The sequence below is a fragment of the Zonotrichia albicollis genome, chromosome 19, assembly GCF_047830755.1.
Source record: "Zonotrichia albicollis isolate bZonAlb1 chromosome 19, bZonAlb1.hap1, whole genome shotgun sequence".
NCBI lineage: Eukaryota > Metazoa > Chordata > Aves > Passeriformes > Passerellidae > Zonotrichia > Zonotrichia albicollis.
The window spans coordinates 6,722,060-6,737,192 of record NC_133837.1 but is presented as its reverse complement, the minus strand read 5'-3'; positions in this window follow the sequence as shown (position 1 = coordinate 6,737,192).

Genomic DNA, 15,133 nt, shown 5'->3' with positions numbered 1-15,133 from the left:
CTGTTGAATTTCCATTTAAAACTGGAGAGTGCAGTGGTTTCTTATCAATTCCTGTGGTGCCTAATTGGTGTTTATCATCCCAGACTTGTGTAAGGAGTTCTTTGTAGCCAAAGGCAATTCTAACAAGGGACCATTGGGTGTTCCAGGTTGGAAAGAGCCTCAGGAGGTCACCTAGTCCAACCTGAGATCAGATCAGGGTCCTCAGGCCTTCCCACAAGTTTATCATATCCATACTCATACATTTATCAACACAATTTGTAATCTTCCCTGAAAAAAAAGAAAAACTAATTAGACAAGAACTATATTCTATAAGCCCATGCTGATTGACACTACTTGCATTAATCCCTTTAATTCTTTACTAATTACATGCCCTATCAGCAATTCCATTATTTTGTCTAGGATTAATGTCAGGCAGGAAAATCTGTAGTTCCATGAGCCACCTTGATTATCCCTTAAAAAATAATGGCACACAGCTAAAATTCTTGCACAGAGATGTAACTTGCTGGTATTTATTATCTCTAATTAAGAGCTGCTACACAATTCTCATTCAGTATAAAAGGTGTTTTATTGTTAAAGGACACGATCACAGTCTCTCTTTTTCCCTTGTAGGGAACAGAAATATTTATTGAACTCTTCAAAATTCTGTTCAAGATTACTAACAACACTATCATTTTCATGTAGCACTGAGCTGTTGTAAACACAGTTATTCCACTCAAGAAAGAGAGCTGCATTTCTATGGGGATTTCATTTTGAAAGCCATATGTTGGAGCCTTGTGCTGCAAATACTAAAAATGTGCTCGGAATTCCTAAAATTATACTTGAAAATATCCAGACACAAACCCAATTGCATCTAACATAGAAGAAATTCTATATTAGACCTCATTTTTGCAGATCAAGGGGAACTGATGACAGAATGTAAAAATATAGCAGCAGCTTAGGTACAAGAGACTGATTTGATTACATTTGTTATGTGCAAATAGAATAAAGTCCAAATGAGTAATGTATCTACTTGATGATTTCCAATGCCAGCTTAACAAAGCTGAAAATAATTACAAAGCAAAACAATTGAAAGAAAGAATTTGAGCAGGAATCTGTGACTGATAATTGGGAACTGTTCAAGATCATTTCCCTCCCTACAGAGAGGAACCACAATCCCATGGAAAAGAAAGGAGGCTGAGATGGAAAAAAGCTGCTCTGGCTTGGAGGACAAGCAAAAACCAAATCTTGATATAGAAAGAAAATGAGAAATTCTTTTCCATAGAAAACAAGAAACTGTAACGGTCATGAATAGAAGTCAGCAGTAAGAAATTTCACAAAACATACAAGGGTGCATGGGTGTGACAGTGTGCACAGGGTTCTTGGATGGGGGGAAGAGAGGAGGATCTGACTCCATGTTTCAGAAGGCTGATTTATTATTTTATCATATATATTACGTTAAAACTATACTAAAAGAATAGAATAAAGGATTTCATCAGAAGGCTGGCTAAGAATAGAATAGGAAAGAATGATTACAAAGGTTTGTGGCTTGGACTCTCTGTCCAAGCCAGCTGAGTGTGATTGGTCATTAATTAGAAACAACCACATGAGACCAATCACAGATGCACCTGTTGCATTCCACAGCAGCAGATAATCATTGTTTACATTTTGTTCCTGAGGCCTCCCAGCTTCTCAGGAGGAAAAACCCTAAGGAAAGGATTTTCTATAAAAGATGTCTGTGACAGAGGGGAGAGTGGATAGGTGGCTCCCCAGGATGCAACTGCTCAGCAGCACTTCTGACCTATTGCAGCTCCAGTTATCACAGAGAACCCCCTGGGATGGGACAGAGCCATTCTGGAGAGCCCAAAGGGAAGGTTCCAGCTCTCCAGCATCTCAGCCAAAATCCTCATAGATGAAAAGACTGCATTAAACTCCTCAAATTACTGCTTTAGAGAGTCCTTCTTGCCTTTTCCAAGAAGCAGGGAGGGAATTTAGGTCCACATGAAGTTTAAATGCAGGGCTTGGAATCAAGGGACTTGTTTGGGTTTAGATTCACAGATTCTTATCTCTTCAGATGTGGTAGCCTGAGCTCCTGCATCATCCAGGTCATGGCAATTACATTTTTAAAAATCTGCTTTGAGCCCTTTAACTTCTGTTTGAGCTATGGAGTATTTGAAGAAACACTCCATACTGCAGTCTTGATTTGAAGACCTCAAACCATGCAGAATCCATCACATAATAAATCCTGATAAACTGTTCCAGAGTTTAATTACTCTCACTGTTAAAAATTTGTACCTTATTTCCAATTTGGATTTTTCTGGCTACAGTTTCCAGCCATTGGGCCTTGTCATGCCTTGGAGAGCTCAATTAAACAAGGCTAAAGCATCAGATACCATTTCCATCTGTCAGTGCTTATACACAGAAACCTCAGTAGCTGATTCTCATGAGGTTTTTTGGCAGGATTTGAACTACCAGCAGTAACTTATCTGCCTGTCCTCAGGACTGACTTGGAAGCCAAGTAAAAATGGTGAATGAAATTGGTTTTTCATAATTAGTGATTCTTGAGAAAGCTGAGAAATGCATAGATCTGATTAGAAGATCTTGAATGAATCTTGATTTTTTTCAGAATTCACCCTTTTCTTTGCTGAAATGTTTCACTGGAAGAGCTCAGCTCCAAAGGAGGGCATTGAAGGCTTCACTGGGAGCTGAGTGTGCCATGGAGCCCAAACCCCTGTGGAACTGACACTGGGAATGAGAGAATGAGAGACAGACACGTGGTGTGGCTGAAAAGCTGGAATTGGACAATGAACTCCAATGTGTAAATAGAGCAGAACTGATCACAGTGACAGACCCCGTGCCTGGCTGTGCATTTTGGGACCATTGTGGTTCATCTTGGGCGCAGCCCTGGCTGGGCTCTTGTGCTGCCCAAGGTGGATCCATTGAGGAGATCCTTTAGTAAATCTCTGCTTTATTTTGTAACTGTGCTAGGTCAGCCTAGGTATCACCACTACAGCTCCTGCAAGTGAGATGTTTGTTTTTTGCTCCTCCAAAATGCTGCTCAGAGGCAGCTCTTGGGTTGAACTTCCTGCAGAATGGAACTTCCCTGCTGGTGGCAAAGGGAGCACACTCTGCCACTGAATTAATCCGCACATGATCTCAGGATTTCTGCTGCTCACAGTGACCCCAAGATGTGTCAGAAAGTCTCTTTTCCCAGCCCAGCAGTTGAAGAAGGAGTCAGAGCTCTTCAGTTCTCATTCTCAAGGTTGTTTATTGTTTCTTATCTATAAAATTCTTTCTCTGGCCTGCCCAGGTCTGTTCAGCAGATCAGACAGAGGCACTCTGCCTGCCCTGGGGCAGTGTTATCTTTTTATACTAAAAACTATGTATACAATATTTACAATCACTTCCCAGTCCCTATCACCTGTGTTAGACAGTGAGCTTCTACTCTGAACCAATCTGTAAGTGCCACCATCACAGCAGAAGATGGAGGCCAAGAAGAAGAAGGAGAAAGGCTGGACACACCCAGATTCCTCCATCTTGCTCCCTGAACCCCCATTCTAAAAACTCCAAAAAATCTATTTTTCACCCTGTGACAAACTAATTATTATTCTATCTAGACTTTCATGGCTTGCAGATCCTCATATAAGGTTGGTAACTTTTTCCATGGGTCAAAATCAAAGTCACAGGGGTCCTGGGCTCTGTGCCAGGGTCTCTGAGGCCCCTGACAGGGGTTTGGGCAATCCAGGACAGCCAGAGGGATGTCCTGAATTCTGACAATATCACAGACAGACAGAGCACAGAATACACCCAGAGCCCAGTGAATTTGGCTCTCTGTCACCAGGGGTGTTTCCTCTATGCAAGCAGCCTCCAGCATGATCAGGGAAAAAAGGAACCAAGTTTATATGCTAGACAAATACATATTTGCCAGCCTGCCAGCAAATTATTACCCCAACCTGAGCTATTACCTTCCCCACTGCTTTTCTTATTGAGCCTGAAAGCACAAGGTACAATCACAAGGAACAGGACTCTCGGGTGAGGCTGTGTGTGTGAACTTGGATAAATAGTGCAGCAAATACTCCAGGTGTGTTCAGTTCAGCTACAGACACTTTTTGTCATGGTAAGTGTTCAGAAAATGAAAACAGCTCACAAAGGTCTATTCTCTGCTACAAAACACTAAATGCTCACCTGAGGGAAACTGATTCCTGCACCTGACATTTCCTTCTATAGGGCCAGATCCAAAATGCTGCAGGGAAGAGGCTCAGGCAGGAGCTCAGAGGCACTTTTGGAGGATGATAACTCATTAAAAATCCGCTGCAAAACCAGAGACACATCTAGAAATGGAAAAGACGTCACAAGTCCTCTCACCTTTCCTCTGGCCAGCACAGGGCTGATCCCAAACCTTCCTCTGTGCTCAGAAGGGAACCCCACAAAAGGCACTTTTGTGACCCAAATTGGGTCCAGCCCACCTTTGCAGGCTGCAAGCTGGGACCTCTCTCAGAGTCAGATTTTCCAAAAAAACAAAAAACAGACAGAAAATCAGACAGCAGGAGGTCAGGCTCTTCTCCCACACTCTTCAGGTCATCTGTCCCACAGATTCCTGTTACTATTTTTGACCCTGTAACTTTGGCCAACTTAAACTTTCTATTATCAGGAGGAAATAGTGATAGTTTTTATTACATCTACCTGTCTTAGATTTATGGTACCCAGAAGGATGGCTGTGTTTTCTATTAAGGAGTATCTTTCTTTTAGCATATCACTAAAAGAGAGAAATATGCAGGTCATGAAACCTGTTCAGCCCAACCATCTGACACTTAATATTTTCCTTTGCTAAAAAAAAATGGCAGGAGTTACTAAGGCCCTAAATTAGCAAAACTCCTGAGTAGAAATGTAGCTTAAAAATACATGCTTAATTTCCATTTAGATCATGGGAAATTACAGCCCAGTCTCAGCAGGCACCTCCAGTTTTATATATATACATTTATAGATATATAATTACAGGTTAGTGGAATAAGTACACCTCAAAGCACGTGCCTGAATACGTTGCTGAATCAAATCTCCAACACCTTCCACACCAATCCTGCAGCAAAACATTATTGGAAACACCATTACCAGCAAGCACGTCCCAATAAAATGCAATTTTAATGCTAGGAAACATCCTATGTTATCAATAAAATGCAATTTTAATGCTAGGAAACATCCTGTGTTATCCAACCCAACCAAAGCACCAGTGGCTGCTGCATGACAAGACCTGCATCTGATCTTGCCTTTACACAGAAAGCAGCTCATAAACAGGTTAGGAAACACATTTAACCAACAACCCACAACTTACTCGCAACGAGCTCACCGATGTCAGCACACAGGATAAAATTAGCCCGTTGGAGTCTGTGATTTTGGCATGATTATCTGCTAATTACCCTCTGTAAGCTGAGAGGGGTGGGTGAGCAGCTCGCCGGGGGCTGCTGGCTGCCTGTCTTCCCACGAAATTTGCTCACAAGGCATCTAAAAATAACTTTATAGACAAATCTTGCTCCGGAGGGAGAGGCAGGGCAAAACAAAAGAGTGTAGACAGTTTAACCTCTTCATGCCTGTGAAAAATGCATGTATGTTATGATTGGCTTTTGGCAAATATTAAAATGAATATTATACGTGTTGTGTTAGAAAGTGATGCTGTATTAATTCTCTTAAGTACTGTGTTAAATATAGTTTTAGGTTATAAAAACTGTTAAAATTGAAACGATGCTATGTAGGATACTTTTTTTAAAGAAAGGATTGGCAGTGAGATAGCAGCCACAGGACACCTGAATCTTTCAGAGAAAAAGAATTTATTGCCCCATTATCAGAAGAAACAAACTTCTTCCCGCCTTGAAGGCGCTGTCAGGATTTGGAGGAAGAAGTTGACAATGACCAGACAGAATCCTGTGTGTGAATGGAATTTATGCATCATGTATGAGGTGTATGAATGTGCAACAGGTTATTTTTTTAAGGCTTAATCTTCTGTTAACCTGTGTCCTTTTTTGAGCTCCTGCTGCCCAGAAAAACCCAGACCGTTTGTAATTCTTTGTCTCTATTGTCCCATATTCTCCTAATTCAAATTGTCCAAATTATTATTATTCTAATTGTATTCTATTTTTATAACCATTTTATTACTATTAAACTTTTAAAACTTTAAAAACAAGCAATTGGCATTTTTCTCAATGCCCAAATATCCACACGTGTAAGCAACACCCACCTCAGAACGGAATCCTTTGGCAGCTTCACATCAAGGACCCAAGGTGCAAACCCTGCTGGGGTTTTTCTCATTTCCTCCAAATTCAGTTTCCAATATCCTCACACCTGTGCCTACGGTATCTCACACATGCTCATTGCCTCTGTCTCACCAGCTGGATGCTCTCAACCCCTCGTGCAGCTTTAGGGCTCTGCTACAGCATCCCTGTGAGCTGAGGATGCCCAGGGTGACAGGCTGAGGTGACAGAGGTGACAGGGTGTCCTGTGCTGGTGGCAGCACTCAGAAAATACCAGCAGAGTTTTCTTTCCCCTTCCCAGCCTTCCCTGCCCTGCATCAGCTGCTGATTCCCACCCAACTCTTATTTTATGCACATCCATCCCAATTCTCATCAAAGCTGGGAGTTTTCTCCTTGCTGGAGTACAGGGGGGAAAATATGATGATGTTTATTGTCACGGGCATATGACAAGCATGTGATCATTTTCACTGGCTCTCCTGATGGAGCAAATCTATCAGAAGGCTGAAATAAGCTAAGTGGGTGAAACACAAGCAGAATTTTATCCACTAAGCAATTCTATTAGGTTACAGACCAAAGGAGGTTATTGATTCAAAGAACACAGCGTGAGGGACTAAATACTTATGAGCATCAAAGCCCCACTGCAGTCAATTACTGCTCACAGCCAGTGCCTGGAGCTCCACATCAGGAAAGGATGTGTTGTTCCAACAGCAGTGATTTGGTGTAAAATCTGCTGTTAGAGCTAAATATGATAGAGCAGATATAAGGACTAGAGACAAATGATTATACAGGGGATGTTTAAGCTGCTTGACAAACTAATTTTGCTGCTGGTGAAAAGCAAGGCAGGAAAAAGCACAGAAACCCAAATACAGGCTGCACACAGCACTGGCCTTTATGCAAAGGTCAAATTCCCACTTTTTAACACAAAATTCAAGAGAGGCCAAGCTTAAACTTGTTTAGACTGTCTACCATGACCACTTGTTGGTCAAGTTTTTCATTGCAGGTTCATCTCCACATTCAGTCAGATGAATTTTTATGTTGGTCCAACAGCTGTTAGGGTTGGAGTCTCCCTGACACAGCAGCCACAAACAATTCACAGGTAAAAGCAGAGTTACAAGGGGCAAAATGCTGTCAGCTTCCAAAAAATAAGAGCAACCCCAGAGAAGCAGAGTTAGAGGCAAAAGCTGGAGCTAAACTGTCGCAGACATCTTGCATGAAAATCTTTTCCTTTGGATTTTTCCTCCTTAGAAGCTGAGAGGCCTCAGGAACAAAACGTAAACAATGATTATCTGCTGCTGTCGAATGCAACAGGTGCATCTGTGATTGGTCTCATGTGGTTGTTGCTAATTAATGGCCAATCATAGTCAGCTGGATCAGATTCTCTGTCCAAGCCACAAACTTCTGTTATTCATTCTTTCTTTCCTATTTTTAGCTAGCCTTCTGATGAAATCTTTTCTTCTATTCTTTTAGTATAGTTTTAATGTAATATATATAATGAAATAAATCAAGCCTTCTGAAACATGGAGTCAGATCCTCATCTCTTCTCTCATCCTCAGACCCTTGTGAACACCGCCACACTAAACCTCAACAAGGATCCCAAACTTTAAAAATTCCTTCCTACTGCCGTGCAGACAAGATGTATTTCTTTAAAGACTTAATTTTTTGGAGATTGTTGAAAAGGAAATGAAGAATTTGTACATCTTGTTCCCTTCTTCTGTCTTTTGAACCAGAATGAAGACATGAGCCAGGCCTATTATGTATTAAACCAAAAAAACACAGTTGCAAGTCTCCTGATGTTTGCCCATCATTATGTTTCCACTCCTAAGGCTAAGCTCCAGAAGAACCTCAGCTCTGCTGAGGGAAATGCACAATATTGCTGGCAGAATTGAAGCACCACTTCTCTTTTCCCTCAATAATCCCCCCTTCTCTCTATAGCTCCTCTGTGGATAGATTAAATTATTTTTTAAAGCTAGCTTTTCTTCCAATAGTGTCACCACTGCTTTCCACTAGAAGCAAACACACATAAATAGGAATTCCATGAGTTCAAGCTGATTTAACAAATCCCCCTGTTCTCCAGCCCCATTATTGCTCAGCCAGGCTGGCTAACATCAGCTTCCAGCAGTCACAAGGAGTTGCCCCCTCCCCACAGCGTGGGACCCACCAGGAGCTTTGCTTTCAAAGTGTGTGGTTTGTATTCCTTTTTAATCCTCAGATGCTAGAAATGAGTTGAGGAACCAGGACAGCTGCTGGAGGCTGTGGTGAGGTGGTAATTTAGAAGGGTTTATGAAGCCAGGCACCCTGCCTCATACAGAAAACATTGTGTTCCACAGAGACATTTTAAAATAATAGGCTAGGAGAGGATGAAGCTCTAATATTTTCTCATGTAAATTGCTTTCCTTCACCCCTTTTTTTATCCTGTTGGCTGATGCCAAGGATTAAAAGTGTCAGCATGTGGAATCATGCAGACAAACCCTCAATAAACCATTTTCACCCAACCTGCAGATCCTCAGGCCTTAGTCTGTGAGCTGAGACACAGAAACCAGTGGGTGCTCTGTCACAAAATGCCACAAAAATAAGACCCTGCTTCTGTGATTGATATGGGGTTGATATTGGGATTATTGGCATCCAGTTATTTCCCAGGCAGCTGGTTGGGAGCAGGGATGAGGCTGCTGTGTGTGGGCACTCAGAGCCACACAAAGCCAGCCTGTGTCCTCCTGGACACTTTCCTGCCCAATTCCAGGCTGTGGGAATGCATTTCCATCTCCAGAGAGGTGAGCAGGGACACCATTCATGCTGTCACATCTAGCATGGCTGGACATGACACAAATCTGCCCCAGGAGCCTGATCAGGAGTCAATTTTCTGTGCAAACGTCCCACTGGGAAAGGAAAGCCCCTGGTGCACGCAGTGGAGCTGCACTTTCATCTCCAGCTCCACCAGCCCTGCAGAGCTCCCTCCTTCCACCCTGCTGCCCAGCAGAATTCCAGAATTCCATCTCTGTGCCATGGCCAAGAGGAGGAGAGGACAAGAGGAGGACAATTCTGCCCAGCAGAATTCCATTCTCAATTCCATTCTGAATTCCCAGCACACACCATTTCTGTGCCCTTCCCAAGAGGAGGAGAGGACAAGGCACCATCACCTTGCTGCTCTCTTGCTTGCAGGTTTTGCAGTGGTCATCACCTACCAATTCTCTTATAAAAGAAAAGAAATAAAAGGTTAAAGGGTTGTAAAGGCTGTGGCTTTGTGGGGTACAAAACCCATCAGGTGATGAGTTTTTTGAAACCATCCTTTTTCTGCCCAGAGGAGGGGTGTGGGTGATGAATCACAGACACAGCAAATTAGAAAAACAACACATTTTGTTGGCAGCAAAAATCTGAATGCTTGATCCGATCCAGCCCAAGTTTAGCTGAAGAATTACCATGATCTAAGCAGGATTCCCTTCCAGAAGCTCTAGATTTAGAGGAAAGTTATCCTGCATGGGCTGGATGTTCTTATTACCCACAATATAAAATATCTTGAGGTCTAAGACCCACCAAGGACTTGCTGAAGCCCAGGACACACAGTCATGCCTGAGGATCCCATGGAGCCCATGCCCACACCTGGGCAGCCACTGAAACTCAATTTGTCACAGCCACTGCTGTCACTGTCAGGAAGCCGCTCTCCCCAAGAACCTCCAAGGTTCAAGATTAATTTTGCACCATAAATACTTTGTTCAGAACAGATCAAATTAAATAGCAACTGAATATTTAAGGGACTGAATAAAAATTCTTCCCATGGGAGAGGGGGAGATCAGGATAAAGGAGACAACTTGTACAGCCCTTCATTAACCCCTGACATGGTTCTGGGTCCCAGCTGGTTTGACATCACCCTTTCCATGTGTTTCCTGCCACAGCCTGACTTAGCACAATGTGCATGACACATCCAAAGCATTCCTCACCCACGTGGCATGGCAGGAGTCTGCAGAGTCCCAAGCCAATTGTCCTCCTGCTGGCAATTTCACAGTGTCTAGACTTCATTTTCTCCACTATTTCACTCACTCATCAATACCCAAAGTCCTTCTTCCCTCAAAACAAGTGTTTCATTTTATTTAAAAAGACAAAATCAGCCTGCTGATGGTTTGGTACCAATTCCACAGAACGATCCTCTATGTGTACAAATTTATATTTCCATTAATCAATACTTACTCATAGATGAAATGAAGGAGCAGCTGTCTGGGCACATATGTTTAGCATCAGCTCATGACTATAAGCTAAATATACCTCCCATGGCTCCCAAAACCTCAAACAAAGAGCTGCTGTTCTCCTGAGATGCACAGCCAGGGTCAGATAAAGGTTATGAGCTATCCCTATCTCAAGGTTACTTACACAGAACATAAACTCCAGGATCAAGTTGCAGAGTCAGCAGCAATTGCTCGCTCAAAGTCAATCACCTTCAGCAGAGAGCAAGCAAAAGCAGAGGCCTTTGGGTCTGCCCAGCTTGCAGGAGTGAACTTGGCTGTTATCAGCTTTCCTGCTCCAGGGAGCCCCATGGATGTCAGGGCTCCTGCTGCAGCAGACTCCAAACAGCATCACTGCTATCACATTTCCTGGCACATTTTGGGGTGGGCTCAAATTCAGCAGAGCAGGAGAAGAGAGGTGAGGTGGGGATGGGAGGTGTCAGAGGGTTCTGGGAGGGTCTGACTGGCCAGACAGGGTACAAGACATTATTTCACCCCTCTGCCCAAGGGTCCTTCAGTATGAAAATGCCTGTCCTGGTGAAATATACTGTAAATTAGTCTGAGGCAAGGGAATTTGGAGCCAGCAGGATCTCCAAAGCTCACTTAATATCAACTCCAGAAACATTACACTAATGGATTTTTAAATATGATTTACAGGATGCTCTATCTGGGAGCATGGAACGAATGGAGGAAAATGAAGAGCTGTCCTGGCATGAGTGATGTGATCTGGGATGTGCTCCTCTGCTGAGGAGGAAAAGTTGGGTGGAAGGAAAGAGAAGCATTTTGAGGGCAGCACAGCTTGCTGGTTTGTGGCCACCCCTGCACCTTGGAAATGCCACTCCAAGTCCCCAGTCTGCAGATCAGAGCAGTGGGGATTTAGGCACACACTTGCCATCAGCAAACACAGTTTGAATATTTGGAAACCTGCACCACATAGAGTTTTAAGGACCTGAACCCCACACACAGCCTAACTGCAAGGGACAAAGTCCTAAACTTCTTTTGGGGTGTGTGAGATTGAACCACAGACGCCTCTGTGCAGGGATGCAATTGTGCACGCGCTTCTGTGCTCCCTGATAAAATCCCCAGCTTTTCTCCAGGACAAAACTCCGTAAATACATTAAACATCTCTATCAGGATGAATCCCAAGTGGTTCAAAGGGGGAGGATGAAGAAGGCCTCTGCACAGGCTGAATCCCCTCAGAGGGATGGAGGAAAATCCCCTCCCAGCAGCACCAGGTGCTCCTTTACAGGTATTGAAAGGAATTTTGGATGGAGAGCAAAAATCTAGCAAAGCCCTTGGACCTGGGAAGAATAGAAGACTGGCAAGGGTTGGGAATTGAGGTGTTTGTGGTTCAATCTCATACATCTCAAGAGAAGTTTAGGATTTTGTCCCTTGAATTGGGACAAAATCCCTTGGATTTTGTGTGGGGTCCAGGTCATTAAAACTCCATGGACGCTGATAGACATGGCCAGGATGTTGTCATTCCAGTAATGTTCACCTGCCCAGACTTCTTGTTTTTATTAGTTCATTTTTTAATTAAAATGTTCTTCTAGAGAGAAAATAAATACTTGCTCAGCTTCATGCTCTGTTTCTAATCTGGGTCGATTACAAGGGTAACCAAATAAAACAAACACAAATAACACCTCTGTAACAATCTCCTACAGCATCATCATGTGATTCTGACAATATATTTCAAATTATTAACAGCTCTTAGCAGCTCTATTCATCATCATCTTCGGTGTCAAGATACTTCAAGAATCAAGTGAGCTTTTAATGAGCTCTCAGCCTGAAAGAGGAAAGGAAACATATATCCAGTGCATAGAGCTTTAATGATCACCTAATTCCTTTTATTGTATCTCCTGTTATGATTTATGAATTAGGCAGAGAGAGCAGAGACATTTGAAAAACATTTGTGTACACAACATCCAGAATAAGACAAACTTGCATTTATATAGCTTGACATGTATTATACGTATTTTTATATATATATATATTTCTATATGCATATATAATAGATAAAAATATACATTATATTATATATGCATATAGAAATATGTATAAAATAGGAAAATTTTTATATAATATATATGTTATATGTATGAATATATAATATATATATTTATATAAAAACATATATAAAATATATATTTTTAATATATATGTCTGGATTTTATATATAACACTGGAGATTCATGCTGACATTTGTTTTCCCTCATAAGCCCAAGATGTTCTCGCTGCACAAGTGGCTGTGTAATTATGGATTTGTCATATTGATTTAAACTCCTCCAGCCTTTGTGTTCTACACCAGCACAAAGAAAACAGCTCAGAACGGTGGTTCTTTGGCTCTGGGGGTATTAATGAGCTGTTCCTCGTGGGCTCTGCCTCTCTCCCTCCCTGACCCCAGCTCACACCCCCCAGTGAAATGATTTCCATCTGTTGGCAGCACAGGGGACAAGAGGCACTGGATGTTTCACAAATGCAGTGACCCCTCTGACCCTCTCGGTGTAAGCACTTAAAACTTGCTCTCACTTTTTATTTCCCCCGCAGTCATATCCCATGAATAAAGGGAACAATTTCCTTTCTGAGGCAGTGGTATCACCCCGAGTTAGGTGGATATTCCCTGCAGATGCCTCTGGCAGGGTTTGAGGAGTGATTGGTGATTTCTCAGTGTCCTCCTGGAGACCCTGCACAGAGCCTGGAGCTGCAGTGCAGCACCACACTGGGCTCAGTGGAACACCAGGGCTCAGGAATCCAGCACAGGGAATAAAACAAAGAGCCACAGCCTCAGCTTGGCACACATCTGAAATAAAACCTTCCCTCTGTAGTGAATAACACAGACTGAGGCTTTGTGGATGTGCTGAGATGCAGGAACAGATGTGTGGTGTCACATCTTGCAGGGCAGGAGCTGGCTGGAGGGCAGGGAGAAGCCAGGGGTGAGTTTGCTGTGGGCAGCACCCACCCAGAAAACTGATCTTTTGGCCAGAAAATCTGCCCTTGTGTCCTCATGATGTGGGGAGAGCAAAAGCAGCGGGATGGACATACCCAAGATGTCTCTGGAGAGACTTTCCCCAACAGAATGTTCCTACCAAAACCTGATCCCTTGGTCAGGAAACCTGCCCTTGTGTCCCCATGACTTGGGGAGAGCAAAAGCAGGAGGATGGACGCCCCCAAGATGTTTCTGGAAAGACCTTCCCCAACAAAATGTGGCTCTCAAAACCTACCAAAAGCCTCCCAAAACCTCCCAAATCTCACCTCATTCCAACCCACTGCCACACCTTCCACCAAACCATTTTATGAAGACTCCTATTTGCCATTACCTTTTGAAGAGAGTTTATCCTTTCAGCTCCAATATTAATTACCCAGTTAGAAAAACTGCTGGACAATTTCACTAACCAACACTTCTTCATGTCACTGAAGTACTTGCTGACCACTTGCCACCAGCTGCTGTCAAAAGGACATAAATGTCCCAAATAAATAAATTCATGGTGACCACAGGGACTGGAATCCCTCCAGGGTAGATTGTGGTGATTCTCCCACAGGCTGGATTCTCCCCAGGTGGTGTCTGATGTCAGTTTGCAGATGATAAATTAAATTGCCTCTCTCCTCCCAAACATAAATTTGGGATTCAACAAATTGAAACCATTTTTTACATTATTATATTATATATATATATATATAAATAAATAAATATATATATATATATATATATATAAATTAAAAATACATAACATATACAATAATATATTTTATATTATAATAAATATAATAATATATAATAATATGTTATAATGACATTATATATGTGTACATATATATTATATATATATACTTATATATAAATATATTATATATATATATATATAATTTACATTATTATATAAGCTACTTATCTGTTATGTTTTTCCAATGGCCTGGAAGTAACAGCAAATGTCCTTTCACCTTTACCTTCCAAATGGTAGCCCCAGCAGAACAGTCTAGAATTATTTGTTCCTTCCCACCAAGCACTATAATTCTTCCAAAATTCAATCCAGCACCTTCACAAGTGCAGTTACACTCCTCTTATCAGGAATAACCTGCCCAGCAGTAAAATTTGTTATAGTTTCAAGCCTAAAGGAACACTTTGAAGTGTTTTATGTGGGTCATTTTTATCTGTGCCCTGCTCTGGTACCTGGCAATGAGGGAGACATTTCCCACTGCTTCCATCCCTTCTGTTTTACCTGGTGTTTATTCACAGCTCTCTCTGCAAATATTCTCTGAAAGAAATAAAATATAAATAAAATTATGGACTTTGCTGATTGTTCTGGAATCAAACACCACCTGAAACACCCTGAAGTAATAGGTACAGCTAGAAAATCCACCCCAAAATGGAGCTTTTTGAAGCAGACACAGCTGGATGGAGTTTGGACATGATCCCATGGAAAGCAGCAAGAAAAATCAGTGAGATTGTTCAAAGTGATCAGTTATCCTGGCATTGCTCTCACGTAAAAAATCTGAGACATATTGATGCCTGGTAAGCAGAATCTTCACTGCAAATATTCTCTGAAAGAAGTAAAATATAAATAAAAATACAGACTTTGCTGACTGTTCAGGAACACCCCTGAAGTAATAGGTACACCTAAAAAACCCACCCAAAATTGAGCTCTCTGAGGCAGACACAGCTGGATGGAGTTTGGACATGATCCCTTGGAAAACAGCAAGGAAAAT